Here is a 22,225-nt window from a genome sequence, read left to right as displayed (position 1 = left end):
AGACTGAAAAATAACATCTGGAAGTTGTGACGAATAGAATTTTAAAAAATCAGCAGAAAATCAATTTTGCAAACTTTGATACATTATTAGGAGATTTATACAAAAAAGGAAGAAGCGCAAAACGGCATAATAACCTAAAAAATAATCACGATAATTCTTCTGGCAGTGAAAATGTCAAATCATAGATAGGATAATTATAACCTTTCAAAGAATTTTATAGTGATTTATTTTTTGGGTATTATAAGGGTATTTGGGGTATTACGCAACTATAATACTTTTGGCCGTGAACATCTCAAATAATATCATGTCTTAAAAGTTTTTATGTTGTTGTTGCTTGATTATCATATCCTTGATTATAAATGTCCTTTATTTCAACCCACGCTTTTTTCATTTCCAAAGAAAATATATAATTTCTAAGAACCATTGAAGAGATAATCCGATTGAAGCGTGTTGTGGGTGTGTCTGTGTGTAAGAAATAAGCCAGGTACTTTCCCACCTTTCTGTTCCACATCTAGTTCTCTATCTACTCACTACCTTCAGCCCACAACGTACCTCGATCGGAGATGCCATAGCCTACTGGAACAGAAGAGTCCACAAGTCTGTTATTATTTAAAAAAAATCTATAATTGATAAATCTTCTTCTTGCTTATATTTTTGTTATTATTAACAATATTTTATAAATATATATATATATATTTTTTATAATTGAGCAAGAATTCCCTCACCAAACTATTTATTGTAAAAAATACAAATATTAAATAATAATAAATAAACACAGGTAATCAATTTTATTGTCCTGTCTGGGTCACGAGAGTCGAAAGGTTTTATAGCCTATATGTTTTAGCCCACATGTTAGTAAAAATATGCAATTCTAAAGAAAATTCATAAATTTTCTCAAAATATTTTTTGTAGAATTAAATAAAATATAAAAATCGTCATGAATTACACTAAAGGAAGAATTAGAATTAGAACTTTCTACTTAATAGCTGAAACATGGTATCTTTTTGAAAGCATTATCATGTTCTTCGTTTCAACTTTCTAATTACCTTGTTAGTTATATCTATTCCACATGCATTTTGTATAATTTCTCTATGGAAATTATGTTTTCATACAGAGAGAAGAATGAAATGATTAATAATTTTTTTTTCTTAATTATAATTGCTGAGATTTCAAAATAGTTTATTCACTTCTAATAAACAAGATTTATAATAGGAGACTAGCTGAAGTATACCGGGCACTCTCGCAGTAATGAATAGTGTTTTGAAGTTGTGAATTCTAGTAAGCTGGGTAAAGTAAATCTACATCCAGGCGGAAATGATATTATCGTAAAGAATTGAAAAAGTTTCTGACTCTACGACCTCTGTGGACGAAGGGTTCAAATCCCGGAGTGCGCAAGTAAATTTTATTTGAATAATTTGTGTTATTTCACATATTACTGTTTTAAAATAATATATACTATACGGCACGTTTCAGAGTGGGAGATATTCTCAGTATCGCCTCGGTGGAACACCACCATTCTGGATTGAAACGTCGCTTGAAATGGTTTTGGCCGTGTTCGGTGGCCAGATCCGAATAGTCAGGTACATCCCCACCTTCCCCTTACCCATCTCCTTCCCTTCCCCACTACCTTCAGCCTCACAACAAACCACAGTTGGGGATGATATAGTTTTACTGGCTCCGGACAGTTGGGAGTAGTTGGGACTTTTGTGCGGTTTCAAACATTAATTTTTTTTTCTTGATCATGTCATGTATTCCACGGACATTCCTAACTTTTTCTACCATTCACTTTAATTTAAATTAAATTATTTATTTTATTTATTTGCGTTATAAACAGTCTTTATACATGCATATATGACAGTGATAAGAGTATTTATGTCATTGATTAATAAAATAACGACAAAACAAACCATAACAGAAAAATACATAACAACATACGTAATAAAAACAATTCTGATAAAGTACATCTTTAAATGACGAAAAGTGTTTAAATGGTATATTTCCAAGGTTCACATTTAATGTTTAATGGACATCAATAATATCTTTGAGGAAGTGATTTATTCAAATTCGAACTTACTAAAGGAAAAGAGGAAATGTGATGATCTAATAATGAAAAAAAAAAATATAAAAAAATGAACGAAATATTAAGTTTTGGTTGAACATATGGCGTAATATGCAGTGTCATTTTTTTACTAATGTTGTGAATAATCTATTAAACGTGCTACAGCGTCTTCTTACAAATACATTTTCGAGGTAATTTGTATTGCTTTTAGGAATATAAAATGTATCCAGAGATCAAGTAACTATTTTTGGACATTTGAAATGAATATTTTGTAGTAAGTATGGGCTATCAATATAGTTATGAAGTATTTTATAGAGCATTAGTAGGTATTTGATATCACAGCGTTGTTCAAGAGATTTACGGTTTATGGGGACATAGTATGCATCATTTCGTACGCGATAATAGACATATTTGATAAACTTTTTCTGAACTCTTTCTAGATATGCTTTATAAGTAGAACAATGAGGGTTCCACACTGTTGAAGAGTACTCCAGGTGGCTTCTGACGTAGGATATGTAAAGAATCTTAAATGTTTGTGGATTTTTTAAAAACTGAACTTACTCTAAGTATAAATACCAACATTTTCAAAGTCTTCGACGTGATATGCTCGACGTGAGATTAAAAAATAAGTTTACTGTCAAATAGAACTCCAAGACCTCTTATTACATTTACCCTGTTTAAAATATTGTTCTTAATTAAGTATGGATATAATATTGTGTTTTTCTTTCGAGAAAAAGATATGTTGTTACATTTATCTGCATTCAGAAGAAGGCGACACATAATCTCATTACACTACTTTATTCGTTCGCTCGCTCTTTATACCCAAATATTCTCAGTGTTAATTTCGTAATCTTATCCATTTCGTTTAATTTAGCTTTGAACATACGCCTCATTACTGTATCATTCAGTACTGTTAATCACATTATTACTGTTAAAAAAACTCTAAAAATCTCAACCCATTGCAGAGATAAACGATAATGCGTTTATGTCTTTATCCGTTCAGTTTTTGGGATTCGCCTTTTGTTGCTCTAAACAGCTCATAATAGTGAAATGATTTACTAAAAGCTAATAGTAATAATAACGGCATTCACATTTAACAAATAATGTCAAATATTGAACAAACACGATCAAATCGATGAATCCGCCCTACTTTGTGGACGGTCCAGCTTTAAGGTCAAACAGTAATCACTTCTATTTATTTATCTGTTTCTCATAAACTAGGTAATTTATGTCTTTGTCTATGGGGGTACGTGCTTTGATGGGACGCAAAGCGATAGGGCCGAGGGTCCGGGGCTAATGGTTCCATTAAAGGGCATAAATCAGGAAAAGGGCCTAGGCCTAGAGAATAATAGGCCGTTCTATCAGAATAAAAATGAACGCGACAAGAAAGGATTTGGTGAGAGTTATAACACAATGAAAGTGTCGGGAAGAGATTGGTTCTCACATTTAAATTTCGGTAATGTTTATTTGTTTGCAGTAATAAAAAAATGATCGTTCTTATAGCGCTGTTATTGTGAAAAATCACACGAAAGGCGATTTATAATAATCATAATAATGAATGTTTTTTATCTTCCTTTTTTGTAACAAATAGAGAAAATAATATCCTCACTGGGATCTTCCTTGCTGAGGATTTCATTTATTTACTATTAAAATTTAGTAGTATGAATAACACGAAGTAATTATAAATGTATCATTTAGTGTCTTTTTTTAAATAATTATAAATATATTACATAGTCTTTTATAATACAGTTTAGTGATTTCGGTTTCAGTTTGTATTTTTGATGTCATTATATTTTCTATTTCTGATCTCCCTATATTTTGTAAACCGCTTTTTATTTGCGATTTAAATGTTAAAATATATTTGTGAGTTTTGAATAACAATAGGATTTTGTTGCCTAGTTAAGTACCAAAGTATAAATAGGAAGAAAAAGCGATAATTGTTGAATAAATTACTAGTATCCGTTGAATTATTTTGAGGTGAAAAAATAAACCGACGTAGCACAGTGGTTCCGTGCACCTGACCGGTAATCAAAAGGCAGGGATCCAATTCCCGTTGACTGCATTATTTTTCCTCGAAAGGTTTTTTCAATTTATATTTGTGTTTCAGGCTAATAATTATTCATTATACTAATTTGTATAGGAAGCTTTTTGGCCAAATGTTGTATTTGTAGTTACTTGCTGGATATGTTTTTGATCCTGAGATCTAGTATTTTCTAATATACGTGTTGTTTTTATTTTTCGTGTTTTGTATTTATGAATATAAAGGAGTATTGTTTTAGAACAGAGATATTTAATTTACATTATGTTATGATTGTATAATATAATAATTTACACAAAATATACAAACCACAATTTACGATAATTTAATAATATTAATAATCAGGGAGAAATCCTTATAGCACATTAAACAGGCGTAATATAATAATAGCACAGACCAATGAAAACCCAGTTACAGTCTGAATTCTCGACAAATCAGTTCCAATTTAAAAAAAAAAACAATTCATTCTTCATGCAATCAGTTTTGAAAATCACACAACTCAAAGCAAGCTTGATTTCATCGAACCAGGATTGAACTACAATTTCACATAATATAAACGCACAGTACAGACAACCGACATCAGTATGTTTGACTAATTCAGACCTGGGAAAAATCACGGGATGGTCTGAATTTTTGAAAAATCATTTTTGATTTTTGAAAATGGAAATTAAAATAATTTTCTGCAAAAAATATTAGGTTAGAGATGAATGTTATTTTACAGGTAGGTACTTAATCTTTTGTCTGAATTCTTCACATTTTTAGTTCGAATATTGACAATTACACTTAAAATCAAAGCAAAATTGAGTTTATTAAACCAGATTTCACACAGGTAATTCACTTTATATCTGCTGTGATTTTTCAGATATTATGGTACTCCATTGTGATATGAATAGTTCACGCCTTTCGGGGATATATACAAAGGTGTATCTCTCTTTAAAAACATCCTGGACAAGATGATAAGTTTCGAAGAAGTTTAAAAATTTTTTTTAAATAGCATCACGTTTTTAAAAAAGTGTATTTTTTTAATATTTAGCTCATGATGGAAATGGTGTGCTAAAAAATCAGTTTCCCTTACCATTTTCATTACAGACAAAAAAGAGCCATGCGATTTTGAACCTTTTCCCTATCCCCAAGAATCTCATTTTCAACATTTTTTTCTCACGGCAAGTTACATTTAAGAAGGATAATTTTTTTATCAAAATCTTAAACATCCTGATCATATTACTGGAAAAACTAGTCTCGCCTTTGGTCTCTTGGGCCCTGACGTGTGAAAGGTAATCTTTATATACTTCTAGTGCCTCTTTTGCTTCGTCGACGAGAATAGATAACACGAATATGCGCTTTGGGACTATAGCCAATTGGGTACTGTATTGGTTTACCGGCACATCGAGGGCTGATTTTAAAACCGTATAGAAATTGTAGAAATTGAATCCACTGGGTAATCTATAAAATCAGCCATTTGCCATACTTTTTTGATACCTCCACCGCTCACGAATCATTCCCACACGCCTATTGATAATAATACTGGAATAATTTGTTTAGCACCGTTTTCGTCAAAATAACTCTAACCCGTAATAATATATTTTTTGTGTCATTTTTAAATACTTTATGTTATTGCTACTTTCACTTGAAAAAATACTAGGTCGCTAAGAGTGTGTTTCGCTTAAAATGACACGTCATATACTGTGTACATACAACACTATTACGTAGTAGTGAAACAATAAGACACGTATCAAAAATTACGAAAATAATAGGTTGAGATTAAACCCAAAAACAAACGAGTCCTCTATTTGGTGTTTAAAAAAAATTCTGGCATTTTTTTCTGGGAAATTCTTACTGCTTATATGTATAGTAAATGAACACAGTCTGTTACACACATAGAATAAATAAGAAAACTAGAAGTGCCTTCGATAGAAATTTAAATAGATGTTCCATTTAGCCAAATAGCCCAGCGCTCGTCTCAAGTTCACGCCCACTACCACGCAGGTATCACGCATCGGCCAGGGAATTTTGCCAGCGTTCATCTCCACCATTCACGGTGTCAAGCATCGGCTTGTAAGAATTCATCATCCCTTCATCTCCACCACTCACAGTGTCGAGCTTCTCACTGGAAAAACATAGAAATTTCCTTAATCTTTACCATCAGCTGACCACAACATCACTGACCACAGATCCACATCCAGACGATACATACACCAATAATTTCTACATAATAAAGACACAGTGATACTTAATAACATCTTTACCTACCTTTACCCACAATTCTATGGTTATACACCTTCAAAAAATATATATGAAATTACATGACGTATTGTCAAAATCAAACTCGAATTATTATTTAATAATCGTATTTCGACCTCTTGTATCTTCCATTTTAAAACGAGTCGCAAGTAGGTATTATAACTACTTATTATAATTATATTCAAATTTCATATTACGTGAAATAATAACCCATATAAATTATGTAAAAATTCCTCACTTATTATCATAATTTCATACCATCGCGTGTTAGTATTTTGAGGCCACATTTAAACGAGCAACTTCTAGGGCTCATCACAACTTCCACTAAAAACAGACCTGAAACTTCAGTATAATGCTTAATTTAAAACTGTAAGTATGCAAGGAAAACCGACAAATTCAGTAGCTGAATATGCACAGAAACGGAATACCTGAATATCCCGAGAAACGAAATAATGTAATGCAGTGAATTTTTTAAATGAAGACCGTAAAAAAACAGTTATTATGTAGTTCTGTAAACAGTATATCTTGTGTCAAAAAAATTATGTTTCTAATTTTTTCTTATAATAAATAAAAATCAAAATTTCTTCGAAAATCATAAAATTTGTAAGTAGGTACTTAAAGAGACCTACCTACTTAATTATAAACCATGAATATTTTCAGTAAAAAAAGTATTTTTTTTATTTCTTCACGTAGGTAGGAACCATAATATTGATTATTCTTAACTGAAAACTCGTTGTAGGAACCACGATAAAAACGGCGTGATAAACATTTAATATCCAACAAGTTTACAGACAGATCTACAGACAGATGGTATGTATTGTTTCTTTGTGCTTTATCACAAATTAATGTATTGAAAAAGTATTGAATTCCATGATTCTAAATTTATACTGTAGGGCGCACCGTTTTTTTACGTGCGCTGTGCAAGCGGGTTCCCTACAGAACATCGGACCACGCCAAATGGTCGAGTAAAACAGGACTTCGTTACGCTCATTCAACATAACTATTTCTGTATTATTTTGAACAAAACTTTGGAATCTAAAGCAAATTTAGATTTCAAAGACAAATCACTCGGTCGTTCGATTTTTTGTTGGATGAAATTATTTGTTTCTTCAAAACAATAGAATGAGAATTGAAATTGAACAACTCAGAAAGAAGAGAAATTTACCCGAAGTATGGCAATGCAACATGTAAATATAACACGTCAATCCAACGATTCGGGACAGTTCAATTCGTGTGATGTGTGTTGCAACATGGAGCTGGTAAAGCATGGTCGAAAGAACAAGTATGATGGAATTGAGATCACTGAAGCGAATGTGTTAAAACAATGCACAAAAATGTTGAAAGAAACCAAGAGTGGACGGAAAATTAAACATCAGGTAAATATAACACGTCAATCCAACGATTCGGGACAGTTCAATTCGTGTGATGTGTGTTGGGGGTATTTTGCCATGTTTCGCTACTCCCTTCTTTAGCCACGTTTCGGACAACATTGCAGTGTCCATCATCAGGGCAGATGTGTAATGTAAGGTTGTGGTGAAATGTATGCTTTTGTATGAAGATGCGATACCGTGTTGCCAGCTCCAACCCTCTCAGAGCTGACATTGACGTATAATTTTAAAGTGTTTTTCTGCGTTTAGTTTTGGTTTAGCCCTCAATTACCGGATACCAAGAACTGCTGAGCTTAGCTCCATCGTCTCTATTAATATTTACGGGATTTTTACCCTGAATTCGGTAAAATGATGTGATTATTCTAAAAACTAATAGTAAAACTTTTAAATATCTTGTATTTTTGGCTGTAGAAATTATGTTACAAAAAATTGAAATACGTATAATATTAATATATTTGCCTTTAAAATGACCTTCTAATTTTTTTCAATTTATAAATTTTTATATTCAGTCTAGTGCCTTGTGTAAATTTTCATTATCCTACATTTAAAAGTAAAATTCAGGTTAAGCATAGTTCGTATTGACGAGTAAAATTTTAAAATTTAATGTAGTTTGATTCTGAACAAATACTCGCCTTTGGTATTTTTAAGAGAACTTAGAAAAGCAGCATCAAAAACAAGAAAGAATATTATTATTTTGTTGTTCAGAAGCCGAAAAATGTACATAAACAACAGTTCTGCAAAATATTTAAGTAGAAAAAACATAAAAAGTTAAACTTTTTGTAATCTATAAACAAGCATAAAAAGCTGATGAAAAAGCTTCTACGTTGTTTAAATGTTTATCGTAAATATGTCTTAAATCGTGTAATCCCCAGGAAGAAGAGATTACATTGTTTCATCATTATTAAAAGCTTTTGTGATTTATTTAAAAAATAAATATTGGATCTTTTATTCTTTTGAAGTATTTACCTACTGTATATGTTCATTAAAAAATACTTTAATAGATTTTAAAATACAGCTGATGGTTGAAGGCTAATTTCAAAATGCGTATTTTTTAAAGAAAACTGCCCAACTCAATTGAGAAATAATTTATCATTACCATATTTACTCGTATATTATCTGTGTACATTTGGCAGGCAATGGTTATTTTAAAGATTTATGTTAATCAATGAAGAATAAGATAATACTAGTAAAACCTAAACGAAACATTACAAGTCACGTAAAAAAAGGTAGCAATTGCACATGGGAATCGTACCCTAGATATCTATCTTACGGGAACAGCGCCTTTAATCACTAGGCTAATGAGACCAGTTTATTCAGATGTAATATATCAATTCTATAATTAGCAATATAATCCTCAACTCTAATCATTCATACCTGCCTCTCCTAGCAATGAAATTAATTAATGGTTCACAATCGACAAATCAATTGACCTACACTGCAACAATACGTTCCCTGAGCATTTAATGATAGTAAATGTAGTATTGATAATTAGTTGTAGTTTAAATGCCACCCAACAGATGTCTAAGTATGTGGATCTAAGTTTTTGTTATTCAGTTAATGTAAATTTAATTTATTTCCATAGATGACGGTAGTAACGCCAGATGACAGAGACAACATGTCGGCTGTACCGGAATGATTACGAGTACAGCTGATGCTAGTACTAGATGAATATCATGCTAGTGCTAGATATTCATTGTAATTATCTCACGATAGTAAACTCGTATTCTTTAACAGACCGAAGTATTTATTAAAAAAATTCCGATCTTTAATTATATTCCGATTTAAGAAAACAATAACTGTCCAATATTTTAGTTTATTTTTAGTAAACAATCAAAACAAACAACGCTTTCCCATTATTGAATAAACTCCATTTTTATAATCTTAATGCCAGTACTTATTGGCGGAAAATATTGTTAAAAATAAGGTTGTATAGAATAACACAGCCTTGCAATTACCTGCGGGGGGTATTGGTTAACAACACGAAACAACCGGGGAATATAAGTTACCGAGGGTAATTTCCCTAATCGCGCTACTAGCATGATTGTTATATGAAGTTATATTGAAATTCTAAGCTTTTGTAACGTGGTATTACCATTATCGTACGGAAAACGTTATGAAATATGTTTATTATTCGAAATATTTTAGTTTGAATTACCTTTAAACCAGTTCCAATTTTGAAAATGATAGTTAAAATTTTCGGTTTAAAATAAAAATAATATTATGGATAGTAATTTATCACTTTTCTGAATGATCGAAATGAGGGTTTCCAATTTTGGAAATGACACTTAAATTCAGATTTGAGTTCATTCGACCAGTTTTCATGCAGGACTAACGAACAAACAACATAAATTATTATATTTTATGATATAGGTACTTCAAACCGGAGTGGTAGATACTGTCAGTATCACCCCGGTGAAAGACCAGAATTCAAAATCGTGGCTTGAACTGACTTTTTCCGTCTTTGGTAACAAGATCCGAGTACCCAGATACTTTCCAGCTTTCCTCTTCCACATCTATTTCCTTCCTTACTCCTTACAGTTCCACAACGCAAATTGGGGATGCAATAGTTTTACTGGTTCGGACAGTTACGGGCAGTTAGAACTTTTGTGCAATATTTACATTTAAAAAAACATTACACTCTTTTACAGAAGGATTGGACATAGATGGTGGAATATCTTGTATGTATATACGTTTAATTTTTTATCAAATACCATAAATTCTGTGTTAAGAATAACCTGAACTCGGGAACATTATCCAGTTAAATATATTCAATAATTTGTCCTAGCATTACAATAGTGTTTTTTCTTAAAATAATTAAATCTATGAACACATAGATTGTAACGTACGTTACGTTAACGTTTCGTTATAATTAAAATGTTCATAGATGGCGTTAATTTAATTAATTTTATTAAAATACGCTTTTTGCAAGTTATGCTTTACAATATGAAGACGAATTATTTGATTGCGCACGTACATATGCAATATGAATAAGAATAAATAGTTTTGTCAGTATACAAACTCAATTCTTTCAAGAGAGGGATACAAATACAATATTGGATTGAGTCACCAATATAACATTATTTTTGTATGCCTTTCGTGAAGGAATTGAGTTTGTATATAGATAAAATTATTGATGCACGTTTTTTACATCGAATTTCGGTGGCGGGTTTGAGTACCACCCCAGGAACCATATATTGGGTAACCAACACCTCTGCCATAGGTCACTAAATGAGGTTCGTTACGTTTGGAGATTAAGCAGAGGTGCCCGGGTTCATCGGGTGAGGTGTGTTTAGGATGTGCCTGCCCACCAGCTGCGTGGCGTGCCAGATCGGGAGAGGCTAGTTAGAGACCCTTTGACCCCTCCAACTGGTCTTTCGACCCATCGCCTTGCACCGCAGTAGGAGGGATATACTAATATGTCCTGGACACATAGATCCCTAGATTTCTACCCAACCCTCATACCTTTTACCTTCCCAGAACTTATTCTCCTTCCTTTCTCAAAAAAAGACCCTGCACACAGCATTCCAAATGTTGACATAGGTTCTGAGGAAAATTATTTTCCTCAGGGCCTCCTGTGTGATGTTATTGTAAAAAAATATCCAAGGGCTGCCACTGAGTTTTCCAGAGTTGAATTGTTGTGACTGAAACATACTCTCGCCTAGTTCGTACGCTAAAACTAAAATAGAATTCTGATAAAAAATATGCTTACATAAGCGATGCGTTACGTTTAAAAAAATCGTGAGGTTGAATTCAAAGGTGTATTTATGAAACGTATTGCGATGTCAGCGCTATCTGCCATTTATCAGACATGCCATATAATTCTACCCTGTAGCACAGTGTTATCAGTCAGATAACATTATCAGCGTGTTGTAACGGCACATTTCGTTATCTAGCGGTTTCTCTATCGGAAAATTTATCTGAATATTTTGAAACAAGCTTTCGTTGAATAATTGCGGGGGTGTGAATCTTTTAAGGTATTGCTACGGATGAGAAGATATTATTTATGTCAAGTAAATACATTTTAGTCTTCGCTGATGAAGGTTCAATGAAGGTTTACACAGGGATGATTGTTATAGGCATGACACAATGAGACTTGTGAAAAAAATTAAGAAATTAATTTAAATCGATGTTATTGATGGTTAAATGATGGTGGTGTCCAACCTCCAGTAGGACTGAAACAGGTAGATGAATTTATTAAAGTAAGGTGATTGATATTTTCGAAAACTTCTGATTCGGTCATTCTTAAAATTAAGCAAATCAACAATACCTCCCTATAAATAAATGTGAAAGATATTTTATAATATGTATATTATACGTATTTTATATATTTTTTCAAAAGATTCATTAAAAACAATAGGCCAGTGCAATTAGCGATTCGCGATCGAAGTAATTCCGGCAGTCCCAATTTTTTTATTTGTTATATAAACTGATCCCCTGATGTAAAATCTGAGTTTCCGACCTTGGCGCACCTGTGCTCGCGCCGCCATTTTGAAAAAACTGGCCAAAATCGGGCAAAAATATAGTTTTTCCCAAATATCTCATTTCCAATGCAAATTTCGGCTAAAATACCTTAACAAGTATAATAGAACATAAAATAACCTACAACTTTTGTGAAAACAAATTTCTTCTATCTTTAATAGGTACCGAGGTAGAAAGTCGTAAAGGTGCGTATATTTTTGAAAAAACGAGTTTTTTGCCCGACTAGGTTTGGTTTTTTATAAATACCTCGTTTCCAGTACAATTTTGTAAAAAATATATTGATAATAATTTTGTAGAAAATAAAATTTCGTTAAAGAAATAGGTATATAATTTATATTTTTTATCTCTATTACGTATCCAAACTCTAATCCACCAAAACCAGGCCAAAAATTGAAAAGAGGTTAGGTGTTTTAAACTTGGCATTCCTTGATTTTATTTTTCTTTAACAATTATTGTTCTATGAACATATACGTTGACAACAATCGTCATGCCTGTGTCAGACCTAGCTATAAATATAGTAGATAGACTATTTCAGCATATCGGTCGCCATACATTCCCGATGGGAAGACCACTAAAATAGGCCAAGCCACTACATTTGTGCTCGCAGCTTGGTCTGACATGCCTATCAACGTAATCACAACATACATTTAAGATTATTAATACAATTAAGATGATAAGGTACATAAAAAAGATAAAAAAATGTATTTATGGTGAAAAAATTACTGAAGAATATCTTCAAATGCAGAATAAGTTATCTGCGTCAAGACGTAATCCTGTGCATAATGTGGAGCAGCTGTATGTAGATAAGACGATTATCAGAGCAGCTAGAGAACGGGGTGATGAGTGGGCCCAGAAAGTGATTGAACGAATTGCTCTAGTGCCTGAAGGCTCTGACTTGGTGGCGAAAGATGCAAAATATCATGCGTCTTGTTCAGACCAGAGATGTGCAAAATGGGTACCCAAAACCATTTGAAATGCAAAATGGAAATGGGTCAAAATTTTTCCATTTGAAAATGCAAAATGCAAAATGGTTTTTAGAAAAGCATTTCAAATGCAAAATGCAAAATACCCATTTTCAAAATGCATTGAAAATGAAAAATGGTTTCTCAGGTCAAACAATTAAAATAATTATAGAATTTTTAAACAATTTTGTCATTTAACCCTCCGTCAGGCACACCTATGGGCGAACCGAAATCGAGCGCACCCGGCCTGAGAGGCCACCAATATATTTTTAGTCCCCACCTTCCACTATATTAATTCTAATACAAAATACTTATCACGTAGTCTTTACTAGGATCTATAGAAAGGAATTAAACCAAATATAACACAAAATAACCAGTTTATTAAACATTACCAAGCATAAACTGAAATAAACAATTTTCCAAAAACAGTGTTCAAAATAATTGGTCAAACCGAGATCCATAAAAGTAATAAAAGTTTTAAAGTAATAAAAATTTAAAGGTAAGGTAGGTGGTAGTCTCTACTGACTGCAGCCGTAGCCAGATATGGACGATGAGGTTCCCAAATCAGCAGCCGAAAAACAAGTTTGGCACAGCGCGTTTACGTGGAGTAAACAGATCGGTTGATGAAAACCTAAACATTCGTAATTCGTCATCCTCCTAAATCCTGATTCAAACACGCATATTCCACACTTTCGCCTTTTTTGAGGTGTTGTAGGGGATGTGTTTTATTGGAAGCGAGTTTGCAACTGAATCGGCATTCCACTTGTATTCAGACTTCGCCGAGCTAGTTGTCCGATGTCGCTCTCATCGCCTAAATCTTCAACCAAAGCTGGATCTTCAGAAGCATCATCATCGAGAAGAAACGTCACCATATCATCAGCATCATTGCGTTGAGAGAGATCATCTTTTCTAGCCATTTCGGCAGAAACATATGTATATAAAATGCCTAAAACTGAAATTATAATTCAATCGGGCGCACTCTGCCTGAAAGGCCAGGGTCCAATACAGAACTTATTTCTCAAGATACTGATAAACTTCATACAGAACAGGCATAATTGAGTATAATGAACAACTGCAAATAAAAATATCCTGAAAAAAGTCACCTTCAAAATTGTGAGGCAATCGGGCGCAGGCGGCCTGTGAAGCTGAGTGTAAGGTGTAAGTGAGCTGCGTAAAGACCGACGACTGACTGAAGACGGGCGACGTGTAAGGTTCCTAAAGTTAGGCGAGTAAAATGGGGGAAGGGCGGGGGCCGCCTTTGAGAATTGGAGAGGGAAAAAATGTCTTTTGTTGGCCTCTGAGGCCGGCTGCGCCCGACGGAGGGTTAATAATGGACATCAATGTAGAACAAACATATTACATGATGGTAAATCTAAAAACACCACGACTACAGATTATGAAACCACAAAAAAATTTGCGCGGGACTAATGTTGCCAACGTAAAAACATAGAAACTGCTATCTAACATTTAATATTACAGCGTCATGGCCATGTTCAGTATTTGAATCAGTATTTTTTGTAATGGTATCACTCAATTGACAAATGTAAATTATCTCTCATAGCGAGGTTGAGGACCGACTGATATTTGGCGCTTATGAAAAAAAGATGAGTGGAGATAGTAGGAAGAATGTTGCAAAAAAGCATTTAAAATGGAAAATGCATTGAGAAAAGCATTTAAAATGCAAAATGCAAAATGGTTTTTAGAAAAGCATTTAAAATGCAAAATGCAAAATACCCATTTTGCATTTTGCATTTCCATTTGAAATGGATTTATTTGAAATAAAGCACATCTCTGGTTCAGACGAATGTCAGTTTACACAGGAACAGTTAATGGGTAAAATAAAGGGAGTCTTTGAGCCTTGTATAAAAACTGTCAGAGCGAGACTTGAGAGCCACTACGGTGACGACATCTTCTTTGTTGAGAGGGGAAAAATACACCAGTAGTGTGCTTCAAAAACACTGGTTACAAAATAATTACTAACCATTGGTATCAAGACAGGAGCTCCAACCCCGTGGAGGAACGTCGTCGGATTGTAAGAGCTGCTACAGATATTATTAGAGAAGATATTCGATCACAAGTGTACACATTGGAAAATTACAGCCCATCAGATGACTTTCTTTAAGATGTGAACTCGGTGATTCCACATACAGTATCAGAGTTTTATGAGAGAGTGATAGGCAAAAAAAAACATGGAAAGGCAGAAGGATGGAAAAGGAAATGTGTTGCCTTATCGCACGCCCTGATTTCAGCAGCACGGCCACGATCTTTCGTTTCATCACTCCTAACTAGTGTAGGTGCATATATGTACAAAAGAGCCGAAATTTGCATTGGAAATGAGATATTTGGGAAAAACTAGATTTTTGCCCGATTTTGGCCAGTTTTTTCAAAATGGCGGCGCGAGCACAGGTGCGCCAAGGTCGTAAACTCAGATTTTACATCAGGGGATCAGTTTATATAACATATAAAAAAATTGGGACTACCGGAATTACTTCGATCGCGACCCCCTTTTTGGCGCTAATTGCACTGGCCTACAAATGAATACTTGTAAAATGTTTTAACCCCTAAGGCCTGTGATATTTTGCAATGTACGTCTCATATGAACTAAAAATTTATCTTTTTAAGCTGTCATACCATTAAATTAAATATTTCATTCCTGAGAGAAAGTCTAGTTATATAAAATTGTAAAATTATGTCCTAAATCCTGTATGTAAATTTCGCTAATAAACAATTAGTTAATGTTAATCAAGTGTTAATCTCAAGTGACCTACCGGGGTCAGTATTGTACTGTATATTATCTCCGTATATAGTTAGTAATAACATAGATCATTCTAGAAATGTATTATAAATTTGTACAGCGCCCTTGAGGTGATTTTGCAAAAAAACGGCGCTATACAAATCATCCAAATATTCCTATTATTATTGAAGTGAAACTTCTTTACGCGCGTCATGCAATTTCGAGGACCGGAGTAAAACCGACTCATGACCGAAACGAAAATGCGGGTACCCCCACCACCGATTAAAGTTCATTTGATCTAGTCAAAGTTTTGAAGTAACATATAAATGCTTCTTAGCTCATCCCGACAACTGGCGTTGGTGGTGTAATGGTCAGCATAGTTGCCTTCCAAGCAGTTGATCCGAGTTCGATTCTCGGCCATCGCACATTATTTTTTTGTTTTTAACGCCTTTTTCATTCAATATCTTATTTTTTAGTAGGTCAGAACATTTTTTAAAAGAAAATAATATTGCAAAATAATAAAAACACTTATCTCACTGTGATAAAACATTACTCCGCTAGAGCGCGCTTTGCGTTATTGTGTTGGATTAAAATTATTATCTAATCCGTATATTATGATAATTGTATTACATTTATTTAATTAATTTATTTATTTTGATAATATGTAATAATTTACAGAAAAAAAAATTAAAACTATCTCCCTCTGATAAAATATCCGTTCGCTAGAGCGCACTACGCGATCTTGTGTGGGATTCTATTTCTGTACATTGTACATTATTTTTAAAAATATATTATATTTTGGGTGTGATGTAGGTAACATTATAAAACATAACAAGCTCTCATATTTTCAGAACCTACATAATATAATCAATTTATGCGGCTTTGCTTACAGTTGGTGCTCAGCGTGGTTGGCTTTCAATCAGTTAAGCGAGGTTCGATTCTCGGCTGTGGCATTTTTGAAGTGAAACCTTGTTGAGGTGGGGGAGCCGCTCACGAACGTTCTCTCTCTTCTCTTCTTTCCTCTCTCTCAGACACCAGCGAACTGCGCCACGCCAAGCATCAGCTGAAACTAGAAGTTTCACTTCTGTCTTGCGTAGGCTTGACACACCCACTTTTTTTATTATATGAGAACTGTCAGAATGCAGATTGTACGGATAATATTTTGAGATTACATTCGATTTCCGGTAGATTCGCTGTTTTTGAACATATGTCAAAATAAAATACTGTTCTTGAATGCAGAAGAAAGACTCTTCAAGATTTTAGTTTTAGTATAACAAAGCAAAGTATGCAATTAAAGTTATAAAATTTTTGAAAGCAAACAAAGTTAAAGTTTTCAAAGTCGTTCATTGACGTTTTTATTGTGTAAACTGTAATTATCGTTTTACACGAAACTAAAAAAAACACATTTGATTCGACAAAGGTCTTATAAAAATTACTGTCATTTCACTTTGTACATTTAATTTTTTTTAAATTTGCGAAATTGAAATTTTTTTCCTTTTTAGCTAGATTTACGGTATTTTTTTAATGCAAACTAAAAGCGTGGTGTTCTTTCTTTCTAGCATTTCTTAAATCATATTTCTCACAGCAGTACTAAATGAGATAGTTTAACTTTTATGAAATTGCGTCAGGCTGGGATGTATATCTCCTAAAAAGAAACTATGGTAGTTTGGTGTCTGTAAAAAATATCCCCCGAAGTTGCCCACGGGGTTAATCTGTTGGATTTTCCACTAACCACCATCTTTTCAAGATTGCTCAATAATTAAGCGTGATTAGTTTTTCAAATGATGACACAATTATTTTTTGGCCTAAGCCTCAAAACGTAAATCTACATACTACAAAGAGGTAGTGGTCGCGATTAAGCAATTTCAACCCGATCATAACCGGAACGATATGTATTTGACCATTTTCAAGTGTCGAGATTTATTCAGAATAAAGATTGGTATTCGTAAAACATACATATTCACAAATGAAACTACTTCTTCCAGGCTTTCTTCCTTTGATTGTATTGAAATGCAAATTTTCTTAATTAGAAGGTTTATTTTATAGTGTAATGCATTTACTGGGTCCGTACAAAATATTCGCTAATAATAATAAAATTACATAGATAACTTCAAGAAGTTGACATTTTCCAAAGAAATTTACTTCTTTGATCGAGGTTCGGGGATTTTCCGCACCGGAACCTATTCTTTTGAGAAATTGCATTTGCAAATACTTTGCAATATTATTTCGTTCCATTGAGCAGGGTTCTTTGCGAAAAGTTTGCTGAAAACAAAGGCTTGTGGAATTTCCACAAGAATAATTCCAAGAAATTCATTTCCACAGGAAGTTCTATTTCACGAGCCAACGCGGAAGTGTAATTATACCAGAACAGGCTGCATTATTGGAAAATATAATGATTTATCACACGAGACTTGGGTTCGCTAAATATTCATTTTTTAACATTATTTGATTGCTTAGTCGTGATAAAGCATTGGAAGTATAGGCAATATTTAACAAAATAATAGCAAATACTATTCCGTTTTAGGTATTGCTCCCAGTATTTGAGATGAAATAAAATACATAAGGATTCAATTTCAGTTGTTGCGAAAATTTAAAGAGCCATCTTTAATCCCCAGAAGGGAAAATTAGGGTAATGGAAATGAGATAACACGAGAGGAACGAGTAGTGACATTGAATTACAGTGATCGGAAGTAGGTACTTTATATCCTCCATAGTACTCACCAGAGTGGAAAATCGAAACAACACCACTTAGAATCGAAACATTTCTTGAAATGGCTTTAACCGTGTTTGGTGACCAGATCTGAATAGCCAGGTACTTTCCTACCTTTTTACTCATTTCCTTAATCTTCCCACTACCTCTAGCCTCACAAATTAACATAAATGGAGATGCCATAGTGCCACTGGCTCTGGACGCGTGGGAGCTGTTGGAAATTTTGTGCGTTATTCACGTGAAAAAATAAATGCTGATGAATGCCACGTATGTGTATTTAAGTCAATGCGCAACAAAAAAAGCGATGAGAATTGCGCAACCAGAATCGCACCGTATGTAGAATGTTAGTATGGTAAAAGCACTTACTCTTCGTCGATAAAATCCATTGGTAAACGAGAGGTACTCTGTAACACTTATGCGTAAATTATTGGATTTTTTTATCCGATCTCGCCTCTAACAAATAAATTATAACCGTGAATCAAGTAAAAGTTAACTGTCGTAAAAACTCATTATTTAAAAAAAGGATAGTTTTTTGGTAGCGCATATAATTTGAGTCGTTATAATATATATCGGTCACTTTATCTGAGTTGAAATGGTTGTAAATTGAACCGCATTACCATACCAATAACTTTGTACGTATTTGATGCGATATGTGATGTATGCCCTTATATTATTTTCTAGTTCAGTTTTATTTTCTCAAGTACTTATGGTCAATTTGGGCAAAAAAAATTTTTGTAAAGTTTCCTAAATTTGGTTAAAAAATATTCTTAAATTTGAAAGAATGTCACGAAATCTGGTCTAATATAGTCAAAACATGTAAAACAGTTGTAAAATTGTAACATTAAAATTGTCTAAAGAATCAAAGTTAGCAGTCCACAATGGAGTGCTGGTACCTACCCTGATGTATGGAAGTGAGGCATAGAACTGGTAAAGAAAGGATGAAAGTAGATTGAATGCTGTTGAAATGAGATCCCTGAGGCGTATGTGTGGCAAAACCAAGTTTGATCGTGTGAGGAATGTAGAGATCCGCAAAGAGTGCAAGGCGGATGTAAGTGGGATGAGTAAGATTTTTTTTTTTATTTTTTATTTTTTATTATCAATATAAAGTTTTTTTACAGGTTTTTTTTTCGAAGTCTGTCTCACTAGGATAAACCTGTGTCGAGACAGACGTATTTGATACATGAATTAATGTTTACATATTTTTTGATACATAAAATATTTCATTACATTAAATGACATTGTGAAAAAGATACAAAATAATAAATAATAATAATAAATGATAAATTTGTTAATCAGCATCTAGTTGGAGTACATAAGTAGTATGTAGGGATTTTTATAAAATTTTAAGAAAGGGACGCTTGGATGGTTTGGGCATGTAGAGCGAATGAGCGAAGATAGGAGTGTAAGCAGAATATATGATGCAAATGCGAATGTTAGCAGAAGTCGGGGACCACCTTGAAGGACATGGCACGATCAAGTGAATCCGATACTCGAGTCGGTCGATGCCAAGAGTCAGAATAATAGATGATGTGTGAGACGATGTATGAATGTGAATGAGGCCAGAAGTGTGTGCCAAGACCGAGTTGTTTGGCGGTCCGTCCACTCTGCCTACCCCTGCGGGAAACGGCGTGATGGTTAGTTAGTTAGTTATGTTTTATACTTACATCATGCACAAAATTTCCATACAAACTGATACAAATATATCTATGAACGTTTTTACCTATAATTAACCTTTTACCTTAAAACGTTGGAATTTCGAAAAAAATATTTTTATTTATTACTTCCAATATCACGTAGAATCAACCCCAGAAGTTAGCGTAGTTTACCCCCGGACACCTGAATAAACGTACCACTCTCATACGAAAAATGTACAAAAAATATTCGGTCGCACAGGTAAAATATCGAAATATTTTGGGAAAAGATATCAAAAGTGGCCGGATGGTAATTCTGGTGAATTTTCGTCATAACAGGTAAAACACGTCAAATTAATTCCATCAAAAATAACCCATGCGTCGTAGCTAGGAGGAGAATATTAGCGCTGGACTATATTGATCATCACATTTAATACTAAATTAAAAAAAATATAATTTTATTCAGTTATTTTTATTAAAATTGTTTTTTTGGGTAGGTCTTACAAAACTGAATGATATTCAGTTTAATTATAAGAAATTTATATTTTAACAAATTTATTTGTTTATACAATAGATATTTTAAGAAAGTTTTGTTTCTGATACTTAAGTTTAAAGTTTTGATTGTTACGTATTGTAGTACGTAATTAAAATTAGGTTTATTTCTAGAAAAAAATAAATACCTGTCGCGTATTGTAGTCTATTAAAAATAGGTTTTATTTCTAGCATCTATTTTCTAAGTTATGTAGTTTTTCATATTTCATAACATTATACATAGGTATTTCAGTGCAGAAATTCTGGTACTAACTACCGTATGTATTCCTCATTGCCCAAAATACTTATGGAGGGAAATAATTATACAAAGTCATTGGACCTCTTTAATTTATCACTTAATAAAGATAAAAGATTGTTACTGAAACAGTCAATTCTGGTACTAACTACCATATGTATTCCTCATTGCCCAGAATATTTATGGACTGAAATAATCATACCGAGTCAATAGATATCTTTAATTTATCACTTAACAAATACAAAAGATTGCTGCTGAAACAGTTTAGCTATGTATAGTAAATATGCAATGTATTAATATATAATTTATCACTTAACCAAAACAAAAGATTGTTACTGAGACAGTTTAGTTAAGTATAATAAATATGTACTATATAAATATATAGTTTATCGAGTCTGGTTTTTGGACTGTTAATTCGTGATGGAATTCCATTGTTTTAGATTTGAAATTCAAACCACTTTTGCACTTTGTTTATTGAATAGTAAATTGTGCAAAAGTTGTTTAAATTTCAAATCTAATATAATTCATCACTTAACAAATACAGAATATTGATTCTGGGACAGTTTATTTATGTATAGTAAATATGTACTATATTAATATAGATGTTTTACTATTCATGTGTAAAAGCCCCTTAAAAAGGCGTTAATAAATGTTTTACGAAGGTAGAAAGACCTGAATTTGGTTTTATTTTCTAAATAGATGTCTGTTTTTGTCTTTAGGTAATGGGTAAAACATTTCAGCGGTTACGTATTGCTATTCTTCTTCTTTCGTCTGGTGGGGGGGTCGTTTTGCTATATGGTCAATACATGATTTGACATATTTTCCTTTCCAAGTTTCATCCCGTGTCACATCTAATATTAAATTTCATAAACCATTTTCACCGAGTAGATTTTGATATTCAGCAATCACACTATTTTTAATTATTAAAGACAATATTAGCAATTTTTTAAACGAAAATCTTAAACAGAAAAATCAGAAAAGGATACGGTCACATCTAGGACTCGAAACCAGGACACTTGTCTTTCCGGGACACTGCTCTACCACTGAGCTAATGGGACCCTATCCCCCTCGGTCACTTTTAACTGTACCATACTTCGAATAAGAACTACCAACATTGTCTTCATTTTTTCACCGCACATTTTTTATTGGCAACTATCTTTATGTATAATCGCAAGATTCAACCCGAACTAAATGCA

At 33.1% G+C, this 22,225-nt stretch overlaps 1 protein-coding gene and 1 non-coding gene across 2 annotated transcripts in view; one reads left to right on the top strand and one right to left on the bottom strand.

The window, feature by feature from the left end:
• Positions 1 to 22,225, bottom strand: part of LOC149411840 (zwei Ig domain protein zig-8-like) — a 78,711-nt gene that overhangs the window by 28,974 nt on the left and 27,512 nt on the right. The window lies entirely within an intron of this gene.
• TRNAG-UCC (transfer RNA glycine (anticodon UCC)) lies at positions 16,255 to 16,326 on the top strand. The gene has a single exon. It is a non-coding gene; the product is annotated as a tRNA-Gly (tRNA).

This window comes from Hesperophylax consimilis, chromosome 24, assembly GCF_061612785.1.
Source record: "Hesperophylax consimilis isolate HC1 chromosome 24, BYU_Hcon_1.0, whole genome shotgun sequence".
Taxonomy (NCBI): domain Eukaryota; kingdom Metazoa; phylum Arthropoda; class Insecta; order Trichoptera; family Limnephilidae; genus Hesperophylax; species Hesperophylax consimilis.
This window is presented reverse-complemented; position numbering and strand designations above follow the sequence as displayed.